This window comes from Plecotus auritus, assembly GCF_963455305.1.
Source record: "Plecotus auritus genome assembly, chromosome: 7".
Classification (NCBI taxonomy): Eukaryota; Metazoa; Chordata; class Mammalia; order Chiroptera; family Vespertilionidae; genus Plecotus; species Plecotus auritus.
Window position 1 is genome coordinate 118,354,927 of NC_137774.1, and position 13,034 is coordinate 118,367,960.

The window sequence follows — 13,034 nt, forward strand, 5'->3', positions numbered from 1 at the left end:
ACTGGCCAGGCCTAGGGACTCTACCCATGCACGAATTTCGTGCATTGGGCCTCTAGTATATATATATAACAACTCTAGTGTACATGAGTGTTTTTGGTAAGCAACTGTGATAAATCAGCCTTCTGACATGGAATAATAAAATTTAAGAAAACAAATTATAAGAAAGCATAATAAAAAGTTGTCTTAGTCTGCTCAAGCTGCCATAACAAAATATTACAGACTGGATAGTTTACACAACACACATTTATTTTCTTCCAGTTTTGGAATCTGAAAATTCCCAAGATCGAGGTAACTATAGGATTTCGTTTCCAGTGAAAGCTATGTTCCTGGCTTATAAAACACCCACTTATTGCTGTGTCCTCACATGGTCTTTCCTGGCTGCATGCACCTGGAGAGAGAGAGCTTAAGTTTCTCCTCCTCTTTTTAGAAGGACACTAATCCAATCATGGAGGCCCCACCCTCGTGGCCTTATCTAACCTATCTACCTTCCAAAGGTCTCACTTATAAACACTATCACATTAGGTGTGAAGACTTCAACATCTGAATTTTGGAGAGACACAAATATCCAATCCAAAAGCAAAATTTTTAATCGAAAATTGTAAATTCTTAGGATCCAGACATGATAAGTAGATAAAAACTGCTACTGCATTTTATTATGCATATTAAAGTATGAGAAGCACAGCTTTAGAAAAGAAAAATAAAAACTACTCATTGCAATGGACAGAGCATTACTGGTTTTGTCTAAACTATTGGCTCCCTCCCACCCCACCCCCACCCCGCCAGAAAAAGTAAACTTTAAAAAAAAAAAGTGTGGCCACAATTTCTGAGTTCTTTTCAATATACAGCTTGAGTATCCAGTTAACATACTCTTTTTAAAATCTTTATTATTGAAAGTATTACATATGTTCACTTTTCTCCCCCATTAACCCCTTTTAGCCCATCTCCGCCCCAGTTAACATACTCTTTTTTTTAAGAATAACTACTACTGATAGTATTTTAAAATCAGTTACTTTGCCATTTCCTTTTGAAAGCAATAGAAGAGCAATCAGAAATTGTAAATTTGCTAGTGAAAATAAAGAAAAACTAATAAATAACAGAAGCAGTCAAAATAAAGTACTTAATTGAATATATTGTCTGTGTTTCATTTTCAGGGAAATGTGTCTAAACAGTTTCTGACTTCAAAGAGGTAGCACAGACATGGAAAACTATTTCTAAGATATATAGACAATGGAATAAATTCCTATACCAAGAACTGAATTAAATAGAAGATACTCTGTGTTACACAATTTGGGGTGACTGTTCTCCATTACTACAGGAGGATCGTGCCATAATGAAGGAAATCTCATTATCTTGATTGGTCAGGATGATTTTAAACTAGTACTAATTTGAATAACTTATGAAGTTTTTGTGGAAACAATTGCATTTCAGAAGCTGATTAAATTACCTAGATAATGTTTTGTAGCTAGAATAGAAGGGTATGCCAAGATAAACTGTGCATTACAAAAGGATGAAAAATGTTGACAATTTAAATGAGACATACACAAGAAGGAAAATTCGAAGCAGACAAAAAGCCTGAGAGGAGAAGATTGAAAAAAAGGAAAGTATTTTTATCTTCCTGGTGAACGGCTTTAGGAATAATGAGAATATTACAGACTTGATGCTCTATGCAATGGAAAATTGATGAAGGGTTTTGGGTAGGGAAAGATGGGTCAGTGTGACAGATGAAGAAGGCATCTTTGAAAATAATAGCTAGACAGATGAAAAGGTACTCAATCCTGGAAATGGGAAGTCAACTGAAAATGAGGTACGAGCACCCAAGCTGAAGATAATCGAGTCATTTTATAGGGAGGAAAAAATATTAAGAGGAAAGTACAGGAATAGGACTAGAAACTAGAAAGCAGTTATGTTTTTTGGCAAAAAGCAAATTGATTCAAAGATATCCCTAATGAACTAATGATTTAATTAGTGACAGTGTATTTAGTCCAACAGACATGTATTTAGTGAATACTACATATCAGACGAATTTGTTGCTAGGGATACACCACAAAAAATGGTGTCAACCCAGCCCATGTGGCTCAGTGGTTGAATGTCAACCTATGACCCAGGAGGTCATGGTTCAATTCCTGATCAGGGCACATGCCCATGTTGTGGGCTCAATCCCCAGTATGTTTGAGCATGCAGGAGGCAGCTGATCAGTGATTCTCTCTCATCATTGATGTTTCTATTTCTCTCTCCTTCTCCCTTCCTCTCTAAAATCAATAAAAATATGTTTTTTAAAATTATGTTTAAAAAATGATGTCAAAGTCCTTATTTGCCTCAAGATGATGACATTGGCAAATGTGAATAGAAATCTTTGTTTAATTTTCATGCATTGAATTGTGGTTTTACTGTGACTTAATCCTAATGTCATCGATTGTATGGAAAATGTTTATTGTTGACTGCCAAAAAGAAGTCATTTTCAAGTGCAATTTCAAACCTTTCAAGGTGGCTAACAAATTGAACATTAAAGTCAATAGAATTTGCATTTATGAAGATTCATACACAATGAGGTGAATTTTTTAGAATATTTCTAACTATCTCACAACCCCTGGAAAATGAGACATTAAACTGATTCTTGCAGCTCACCTCCTCTGTCACCTATGACACCTAATTCTACATCTTGCAAAATTAGAGTGTAATGTCAGAAAACATTTGGTCGATGGTTGAAGAAAATATTAAATGATGCTGTTATTCACATACAAATGTCAGCACCCAGTGACACAGCAATGCTTTGCTCTTAGATTTGTATTCCCCTACCCACAGCTTTATGAACAAAGAAAAAAACTGAAAGATTTATTGCATTGAGTTTCAAGCACTGTCCAAGGCCTGTTTGCAATAAAGATGCTTTCTCCCTTGGAATACTATATTTTCAGAACTAAAATGAGTTATTCAAAAGGAAGTAAATCCCTGGGAAGCTATTTAAATTATCTATGTAAAATAATCACTATTTCTAGTCCATAATATTAGGGAAAAGATCACTCTAACATTGTTTATTTCACTTTCCTAGCTAAAATAACAGTCAGTTATAATGGTACTTCATTGGACCCTTTCAAAGTGAAAAGGTAACAGCTTTATGTGCAATTTACAAATCCACACAATCCTAACATCAGTAGAGGCAATATGTAAAAACATTTTTTAAACAACCACTTTGAATCAATAAAATGCACCTTTCCATGATTTGCAATATCTGTAACCCTGGTTGAAAGGATTTTTACTTCTGTGGTCACTCACAAAATACAGTGTGCCTTATATTTGATAAAATACAGTAAGATTAATTTTAATATTCAGCCACAAATTACCAACATATTCTTGAAATTTGTGATCCCATGAAGAATTTTAACATAGGGTCTGAAAAAGGCGAAAACATTCTTACAAGGCCTCTATGTTATTATTTAGGATGTGTTAGCCCACACATCTTTATTCAGTAAGCTTTGTGCTTGACCAGTAACTTTTTTAAAATGGCTGCTTTCATAGTCGCTTGGAGGCAAACTTTAATTTCCAAGTGACAAGTATAGCTACTCAGGCAACCCAACTGTTTTATTTAATGTTTGGGGTTGGGTAGAATACAAATGCTTGACAGTGTGAAGGCAGCAAACTTAATTACCATTTCTAGAATCACTCTAGGTAACAACTTGCCTATCTTAATTGTATAGCAGAATGAAAATGGTACCACTGCCCAAGACAGAATGCTTGCTGTAAAACCTGCCACAGGGCAAGTGAGAACAACCCCAGTGGATAAAACACCAGCTTGGGAATCCAGAAATCATTTCTGTTTAACCTATCGCCATCATTTCCTCACCAGGCCAATATTACCTTGATTATAAAATGGAAATGATTATGTTTTCGGTCTCTGGGACATGATAAGCAAATCAAAATAAAATTTTTAGCATTTTTGCTTCTTAAAAGGGAAAGATTATTTCAATATAAGTACAAGGGGGGAAAGCAGTATGATCAAAAGGTCAGAATTACTATTTGTTAGGGTGAATAGAAATTTGATTTGTGAATTTCTCAAGTTACAAGTTATGCTAAATGAATTTTTGTTAAACAAAAATTATTTCTAATTTTAAAGGCTTGATATCCTACAAATTTGGGGGGATTGTGTTTTTATTGTGTTCCTACTCAAAAATCCTGATTCATCACCTAAGGCACCTGGTGAGCTGCTTGCAGGCCCATAAAGCAGGTGGCCACCAGATGCAGCACACCTCTAGGAAACAGAATCAGTGCTTGGCAAATTTGTTTAGGCAGGTGGTCTATGAATCCAGGTGGTCTCCTAAGCAAATTTCTTTGTATTTTCAATCTTAGAAGATAGTGGCAGAAAAAACACAGGGAAAATAGTCAGTATAGCTGTATTTTATGGGCGGTAAAGTAAGATCCTTAAAGAACTTAAGCCTGGTCGATGTAGCTCAGTGGTTGAGCATTGACCTATGAACCCAGAGGTCCCCAGTTCAATTTCCAGTCAGGCCACATGCCTGGGTTGTGGGCTCAATCCCCAGTAAGTGGTGTGTAGGAGGCAGTTGACTGATGTCTCTCATTGATGTTTCTATCTATCCCTCTTCCTTCCTCTCTCTCTAAAATCAATAAAAACATATTTTTTAAAAAATAAAGAACTTAAAAAGCCACAAGAAGGCATAACTTAGTCTTGTGAAGGCTCAATGGAACAGTAATGCAGAGACTTGGATGTGGGTCCTGGCTCTATGACCCCAGCTTAGTCCCAAACTCCCTAAGCAAGAGTTCTCCATAATTCAGAACTGGAGAGAACCCCAGCAATTACTTAGTTCAACACCTTAATTTTCAGGATGAAGAATCTCAGAGAGAGTGAGGGATTTGCCAACATTCCCACAGCCTGACAAGGCCATAAACTGATGGGAATTCAGCCCAGAATTCTTGCCAGTATGCATCTATACCTCCTCTGCAAAAAGAAATTAGCAAATTGAATTATTATGGAATGCTAGGTAATCTCTAGCATCTCCTGCAACGCTAACATTTCATATTTCACCATTAAACCAAAGTAAAGGCTTGAGAAATCTTAAACATTTATACAGAACACTGTGTTAAGCTGGCTAAACTAACAGAGTAGAAAAGCTCAATGTCAACTAAAAAATGGAAGAGAAAGTACTATGCACTCTTCTATCTCAAACCTCACTGCCAATTTTCACATTCCTTCTCAAGCATTTATAGTCAAGATGATGTTTCCTCTTTATTTACTATTTCCATTTGCAAAAGCTACTCTGTTTCAAACTTCCAGGAATCTGCAATAACATCACATTAAGCTAAGTAATAAAATGCCATTATTAGAGTGACAAGAATCTTACTACCTGAAGTTATAATGCTGTCTCCCCTACCAACAGGGATGGTGTGAGGATTAATGAGATATTTAGAAAGCGTTTTATGCATAGGGAGAAAAAAGCCTCATAAATGCAAAGGAGGAATAGCAGTAGTTTATCTCCCCCATCAATTGAGGAAAGCCTGTCTAAACAGATGGACCTGGAATTGTGTCTTGAAATTGAGAAGACACTACCCGTGTTAGAAGAGGCTTAGAAAAAAAAAGAGGCTTCATGGGGGAAAAATTACCTCCGTTATAGTCTTTAGACATCTCCCTAGCGTGACCAACCTCCTTGGTTTGCCTGGGACTGGGGTGTTTCTTGGGACGCTGGATTTGCAGTGCAAAAACCAGAACAATTCCAGGGAAACTGGCACAATTAGTCACCCTATTTGTAGGAGTTTTCTTTTCAATGGTTTTCATTTCTTACAGCATTCACTTCCTAATATTCTAACTCAAACTCTGAATTATTTAATCAACCAGGATGATGACATATTTGGGGGAAGTGTTCAAACAAAGAATTCAATGCTTAAAAGTGAGCTTAGTCCTTTTTCTCAAGAGCCATCATAACTTGGAAACACGCAGGTGAACAAGAAAACTGCAGAGACATTCAGTCCAAACCCCATCGTCGACTTCAGCTGCTGAAACATCCACCTCCCGGCCACTCTGGTCTAAGAAGCTTGTATTAACCTTTGCACAGTTCCCTGCTGTAGTGCTGTTGTGCTTTGTGACGGAATCTCTGCTCCTCAAGGTTTGACAACGCAGGGGAATTTCCAAAGGATTGTCACTCTGGAAGGTCACCAAGGAGCTCCACTGCTCTCTGGAAGACGTGCTTGGATAGAGCATAATCCAGGAAGCATCCTATATGTTGAGCATCCTTCCCAACACTTTTTGGAACTGCCAATGTGCTTTTTTGTTCTATCATGGACCTCTCCTAACACTTCTTTTCCTTCTCTTCACTTCTCTTAATTCTTTCTAGAAAACTTTAAGTAACTTTAACAAAAATCGATCGCATGTAAGAAGGAAATGAAATATTTTATTTAAAACCTTACTTTAAAACACCGAATTTTCTTGCCATTACAAAGGTTATAATCCTGGCATTAGGGAGAAGGTTTGGGAGGATAAATTATGAGCTTCCCCAAAGCAAACATTATACAACTTAAAACTATTTTTGCAGGTCTGTGTTAGCAATTTCTTTTTCTTTCTTGTTTTTAATATACTAGAATGTCAAAAAATGAAATGGTCCAGGGTGTTCTTACCCTCTGGCAGATGCTGGGACCACAGTCAGAATAAACAAGAGAAACAATATGTATCTCTCCTTTACCCTACTGTCAACATTTTTTTTCACTATAGCCCTGCAAAGAAAATACACTTTCTTCTGCCTCTTTTATGCATTTCTACTTGTCTGGTTAATTTGATGAGCCACACATTATCAGAAAAACAGGCGAAATTAACTTCAAAGCTATACTCCATGGTGACCTTGTTCTGTAGCAATTAATCATACACAGAGAAAAAATTAAAAAAAACACGTTCACCCAGGTACCTGTCCTCATTTTGGCATACTAATTGTCTAAATAGAGTTACAGCTACTCTGGCAGCTTTCCTGCCTCCAGCCCCTGGTGCATTAGTGACTCTTCGGCCGCATTGCTATATTTCATTGTGGAATGCTGCTTGGAAAAGAAGCACCATGTGAAACCATCATATCAGGTCATATTTGGAAGACTTTCCCATTTCCATCCTGCACACCCTCCCAAAGTTACATGGGTTTTCTCAGCCCCCTGCACATGGATAATTTTGTTCTTTTCCCGGTTGTCTGACCATATGGACACTGGCTTTAACATTTTTCTGCAGAGCTGAAGCCAGAGACTACAGTTGTAGGGGATACCTAACAACAGGAACCCTCCTTGAAAATTGATGTAGAGACCCCATATTTTAATCATGAAAGTCAAAGAAAAGAATGCAGAATATTTATTTTCAAAATGTGACTCAACATCCAAATATACTTTTACAATGTGACATGAAAGCTGTCAAAAGCAATTTAAGTTCAGCCATTATTGTTTGTAATTGTCCACAAAAGTTTGCAACTAACAAGTATTTTTGAGCACCTACTCTTTTCACAGGACAAAAGGCTGAGGAAAACATGACCTTGAGAAGCTGACAGCCTAGTGGAAAGGTAATGGAAAAACACAATCCACTAGAAGAGTCTTAATTCATGCCTGAATAGAACAGAATGGATGAAGGCTATATGAGAAAGAAATTATAAGTGTTTGAGAGGGATTTGGGGGAGAAGGAGGACAAGAAAATCTTCCTGGAAGGGGTATCATTAGACATGGAATTTGAAGAATGAATAGAATTTTGATATAGGAAAGAGGGGTAATTCTTCCCATTTTCTTCATTAGCATCAATAAGAAGATGGTATTTTACTGTTTGTCCTGATTGATAACCATGATGACGTAAAGAGCATGCCCTTTATCTGCTTAGCTTATGTTCATTAATTAGGTGGTGTTGCTGGTTTAGACCCTCTGGAGTCAGATTCTGGTTCTTCCACCTGTCAGCTGTGTAGCCCTGGGCACATTACTAATATGTTCTGTGCTTGGTCCCTTTAACTATAAAGTGAACACAATTTGTTTCTACCTAACAGAGTTGTTAGATGATTTTGTGAGAAGACATGCAAAAAGTTTTGGAAGAGCCTGAAACATAGTAATTTTTACATGTTAGTTGTTCTGAATTCTGGCTGAGGTAGCAGCACGAACAAAAATATCACAGAAGTGGGAACTCAAACTGTGCTTAAACACATGGGCTTGTTTGAACGTATGAAAGGAAAACCATAAAGGAACTTGTGATTATTATAGGAGCACAGTTTAAAGTTATGAAGGCCCAATTCAAACAACAAAAGATCAGTCACACTAGAGTGGAGGCCGCATCTGTATCACTTCACAACTGATTACAAAAAGGGACCCAGACGATGGAGGATTCAATGAGGACAGAAGTCTCATAACTGGCATGGCTCAGAATGGAGACACCCTCAGCAGTAACACAAAAGCAATCAAAAAGCCATAAGAAAAGGGGAAATGGGAAAGGGGAAAGGAGATACAATGAGATCCAAAGTCAGAATTCCCTTCCTACAATATACTTCAGGCTTATTTACTCAAGCAAAATATTCAAGGAGAGAAAATTTGATGTAATCTAATGAAGTTGTCCATCCCCAGTGACTACACAAAACATTGCTAAGCACAGAGAAAAATCTATATAATAAAAGCCTAGCCCTAGCCGGTTTGGCTCGGTGGATGGAGCATTGGCCTGTGGACTGAAGGGTCCCAGGTTCGATTTCGGTCAAGGGCATGTACCTTGGTTGCGGGCACATCCCCAGTGGGGAGTGTGCAGGAGGCAGCTGATCAATGTTTCTAACTCTTTGTTTCTCTCTCATTGATGTTTCTAACTCTGTATCTCTCTCCCTTCCTCTCTGTAAAATACCAATAAATTAAAAAAAAAAAAAAAGCCTAAGAGACCATTACAGTGGAACCACCAGAATGACCAGTCGCTATGATGCACACTGACCACCAGGGGGGCAGACGCTCAACACAGGAGCTGCCCCCTGGTGGTCAGTGCGTTCCCACAGGGGGAACGCACATCAGCCAGAAGCCAGGCTCATGGCTGGCGAGCACAGTGGCGGTGGTGGGAGCCTCTCTCGCCTCCATGGTAGAGCTAAGGAGGAGCGAGGCGAGTCGAACTGTAAGGAGCAGCAAGCAGGCAGGTGGTAAGGAGAGCGGGGTCCCAGACTACAAGAGGCGCAGGCTGGGCTGAGGGACCCCCCACCCCCAGTGCACAAATTTTGTGCACCGGGTCTCTAGTAAAATATAAAAGTAAAATCTCCCTTTTAAGAAATGTAATGCACAGAAAAAGGAAAATTATTTAAAATAATTTAACTTAATTTGACTATAGACAGCTGTGAAAATTAAACTAACCTTAACTATTATAAATGAGATTTCATCATTATCCTTGCTCTTATCAATGACAGAGAATCCAAGAAAATCAGTGTAGTAATAATATAAGTATGCATATTATTTATGCAGACATGGCTTTCAATCCCTCATAGAAAAGACCCTATAGAAACGAAATAATTTATTTCATTTTAAATAGTGTACTTCAGGTTTGTTGTTTCCTTGGTAGCTGGGAATATGCTACTGAGGTTTTAATCCACCCAGCTAGTGAGATGTTCTTTTCTGTATACATTAATTTTTCCCTTCCCCTCTAACCCAGGCTTTTCATGATAGGTACACCAGTCAGGCTACACAGCAATTTAAATGTAAGAAGCAAATGCATCATGTTACAGATAGCAGGCAAGTCACAGACCTGAATAAATAGCCAGCAGCAAACAGACTCAGGAAATAGGTGGGAGCAAAAAGGTACCTAGGCAACAGAAAACACACCCTGATTCTTACCAAACATCAGACTCAGCTCCTGCCCCTGGCCCCGCCAGTTCAGGAATTCTTCAGCTCTGTAGAATTCTGCCTCTGCAACATGATCCCCAGTCCTTAACAAGAGCATGTGCAAAGCCTCAGGAGAGACAGCTGCCTCACCCTAGCTGCTGGTGGCAAAAACAAAGCAAAACAAAAAAACAGTTCAACTCCTTTTTGGCTATTTGCTCCCATGACTGAATTTCTCCTGGGCTAAGCTCTGTGCTAAAATGTGTTCCTAGACCCTCCCTTCAATATCTAAGTGAGCATCCATTTCTTCCCTAGTTACAAACGCAGTGTGGAGGTTTGTGACTGAAACACAAAACAGAGGCAAGTAGAGATGTTACTGTGCAGACACGAGGCTCTGAAGTCCCTGGTGGTAAGAGTCTGCTTTGCCTGACCTGCCTGGGTAGATATTTCACATGGAATATTACTCACATGTGTATGTGTATATAGACATAGTGTGTATACTGATATAAATACCATCAGCCAATTCAGTCATTTCAAATAGAAAAGCTTAACATGACATCGTTAAAAAACAAAACCCTAGTTGTAGGATTCATAAGTTTAATTAAGTATGGACTAAAGTAGGCAAAATCATTCTTCCGATTAAGCAAAGAGTGACTGAAATATTTCTTAGACTGAAATTTTAATTCTGTTGTCTAGTCAGGATGGGTTGTAGGACTCCCCACCACTGGAAAAGACAGGAAGCAAGGGAAAGACAGGAAGGAAGGGAACAACGTCCTCGGGCGGCTGCGGCAGGCAGATGGTGCCATGCGGGTGGCGGAGGAGAACCTCAACCCATTAGGTGGTGGCACTGCAAGGATCTCGGGCATATTGAGAAGAATGGCTTCAGTAAATCTAAAGAAACTACAATGTTTTTCAATTATATTTTACAGAGCACTTATTTTCAGTAACACGGAATGGTTGAAGAAATAAAATAAAGATATCCTGGCCTAAAGCAGGAAAAACAAAATAAAGCTGGTTTCTTTGATCACATTTTATAATCTTCTACTTGGTAATGTGAATTATAGATATGCTGAAATAAGAGAAAATACCTTAACGCTTCCAAACTGAACTGAGGGATGTTCTACTGAACCAAGTTTGTGAAATGTTGCTCTCTACTTTGAAGTGGAAAGTTTGGGAAATGGCAGAGCTTCAGAAATCTATGCAATTAGCGTGTGGACCTTGATAAAAAAAAAAATTCTTACTTGAAAATGAGCTATGTCAGGATTAAATAAAAACATGAAAAAGAAGTGCTGCAGAAGCAGATGATAAAAGGTATCTCCACACTGTCCACACAGAATGAGGACAGACACTTCTTTTAGAAAGTTCTCTAGTAAAGAGGAATTCAAAGTAACACCAGAAACACACCAAAGATCCATACATAAAGTATAGATTAATCTCTGTGTGTCTGAATATACATATAATTATTTTTCTGTTTAGTAAACAGAAAGTGGATCGTTCTATGCTGCGTATTCATATAATTTTTTGAAAAATTGAGTCAGCCCCTCTGCTTTTTTCTGACGGGACCACAACTGAGTTTATTAACTAAAATTAAATGGCCCTGAAATTCTATGTCTGACAATGTACAAACCAGATAAGGGTACCAATTATGGGAGGATATCTAGACCAACACTTTTCTGTTTCAATAAATCAGATGTTACAATGGCATTTAAATGAAAACAAACAAACAAAACAAAACAAACATTCAAATTAATTGTGAGTATTCATAATAAAAAAGAACTTTGACAAAATGTTTCCATTTTAACAACAGGAAGAACATTGTTAAACAGAATATGTAAATATTATGTGGCTAATTCAACTAAAAAGTTGTGAAAAAAGAAAATGTCATTTTAACACAAAACAAATATCTTGATTGATTATGTGTTTGAGCAGATTTTATCTTATTTCTGTGAGAATAATTCACAGAATAGCAGGAGTATGTTTGTTTGAATTTCTGTGTAGCATACAGAATGAATTTTGATCAAGAAAGTTTAATTGTCATTGAAAAATTGTAAAAATTGCTTTAGCATTGAAAATAAAACCACCTTATTTTACATTTATTTCCTATATAGTTCTTCAACCATGATAAGAAAAATCAGTGCTGCAATGAAGTTGGAAAGGATTTGATAGAGAAAGCTGAGTTTAAAATAGTATGAAGAATTGGGCCATTATAAGAATAAGTAAATGGGGAAAATATGGCACAGAGAATTCTTTTATCAGTATTTATTTTAAAAGTTCAACCAATGACTGAACTCGAAGGGCTTTTATCTGTGGAAAAGCATGAGTGCAAATACACAGTCACTTATATAACCACAGAGGATGAAAGATCTGAAAGCAAAATTAAATTTTCAATGAAGCAATTGCCAGCCACTTTGCCATTTAAAGTAGGATGAACTAGCAGATGCATAAAATAGTGTTTATTTCATTTTTGACCTTTGAGAGTCATACTATTTGTTGATAAAACCCTACATAAAAAAAAACTGAACAAAACTGGTAATAATCACTATAAATCAAACTTTATGAATATGCAATGTGTTCAGTGCTGCTGGTTTTGCTGACCATATCATTAACATTTTTATCTGTTTTTTGAACAGTTCACAATATATATTTTTAAACAGATAATAAAAAATATTGAAAAGACGTAGTAATGTAAGATATAAAATGGATATATTTAAAAAGAGAACATTGAAATTCTATTTTCATTAGACTGTCTTGTTTTCTTGCCTCTCAATCTTGGACACCTGAGTATAATTCCAAATTGAAGGAATTTACCACTGTTCTTTAATGGGACATCTTTAATCAGTAACTGTGTACAACCCTTTACTGGCAGAGCATTTTAAAAATTATTTAGCAAACATACCTAGACATCATTTTCTATGTGCCAGTGCTTTGATATCTGATGTTTGCAACTCATTTTATATTTACAACAACCCTAAAAGAAAGATAATTTATAGATGAAGGAAGGCAGACACAGAGAGTTTTCATAACTTGCCCGCAGTAACACAACTAGTAAGGTGGGATCCTTAAAAATCAGCCTAGGTAATCAAGTTCCAGACTAAGTTCTTTATCATTAGGTTTTGTTGCCTTGCCATGCTCAGAATAAATTTAAAATCCATTCATGATTGTAGGGTTTTGAACTAAATTTAATCTTATTTCTAAAGGTATCTCACTTGTACAAAATGTACAATCAATTTTAAAATAAGAAATTTATT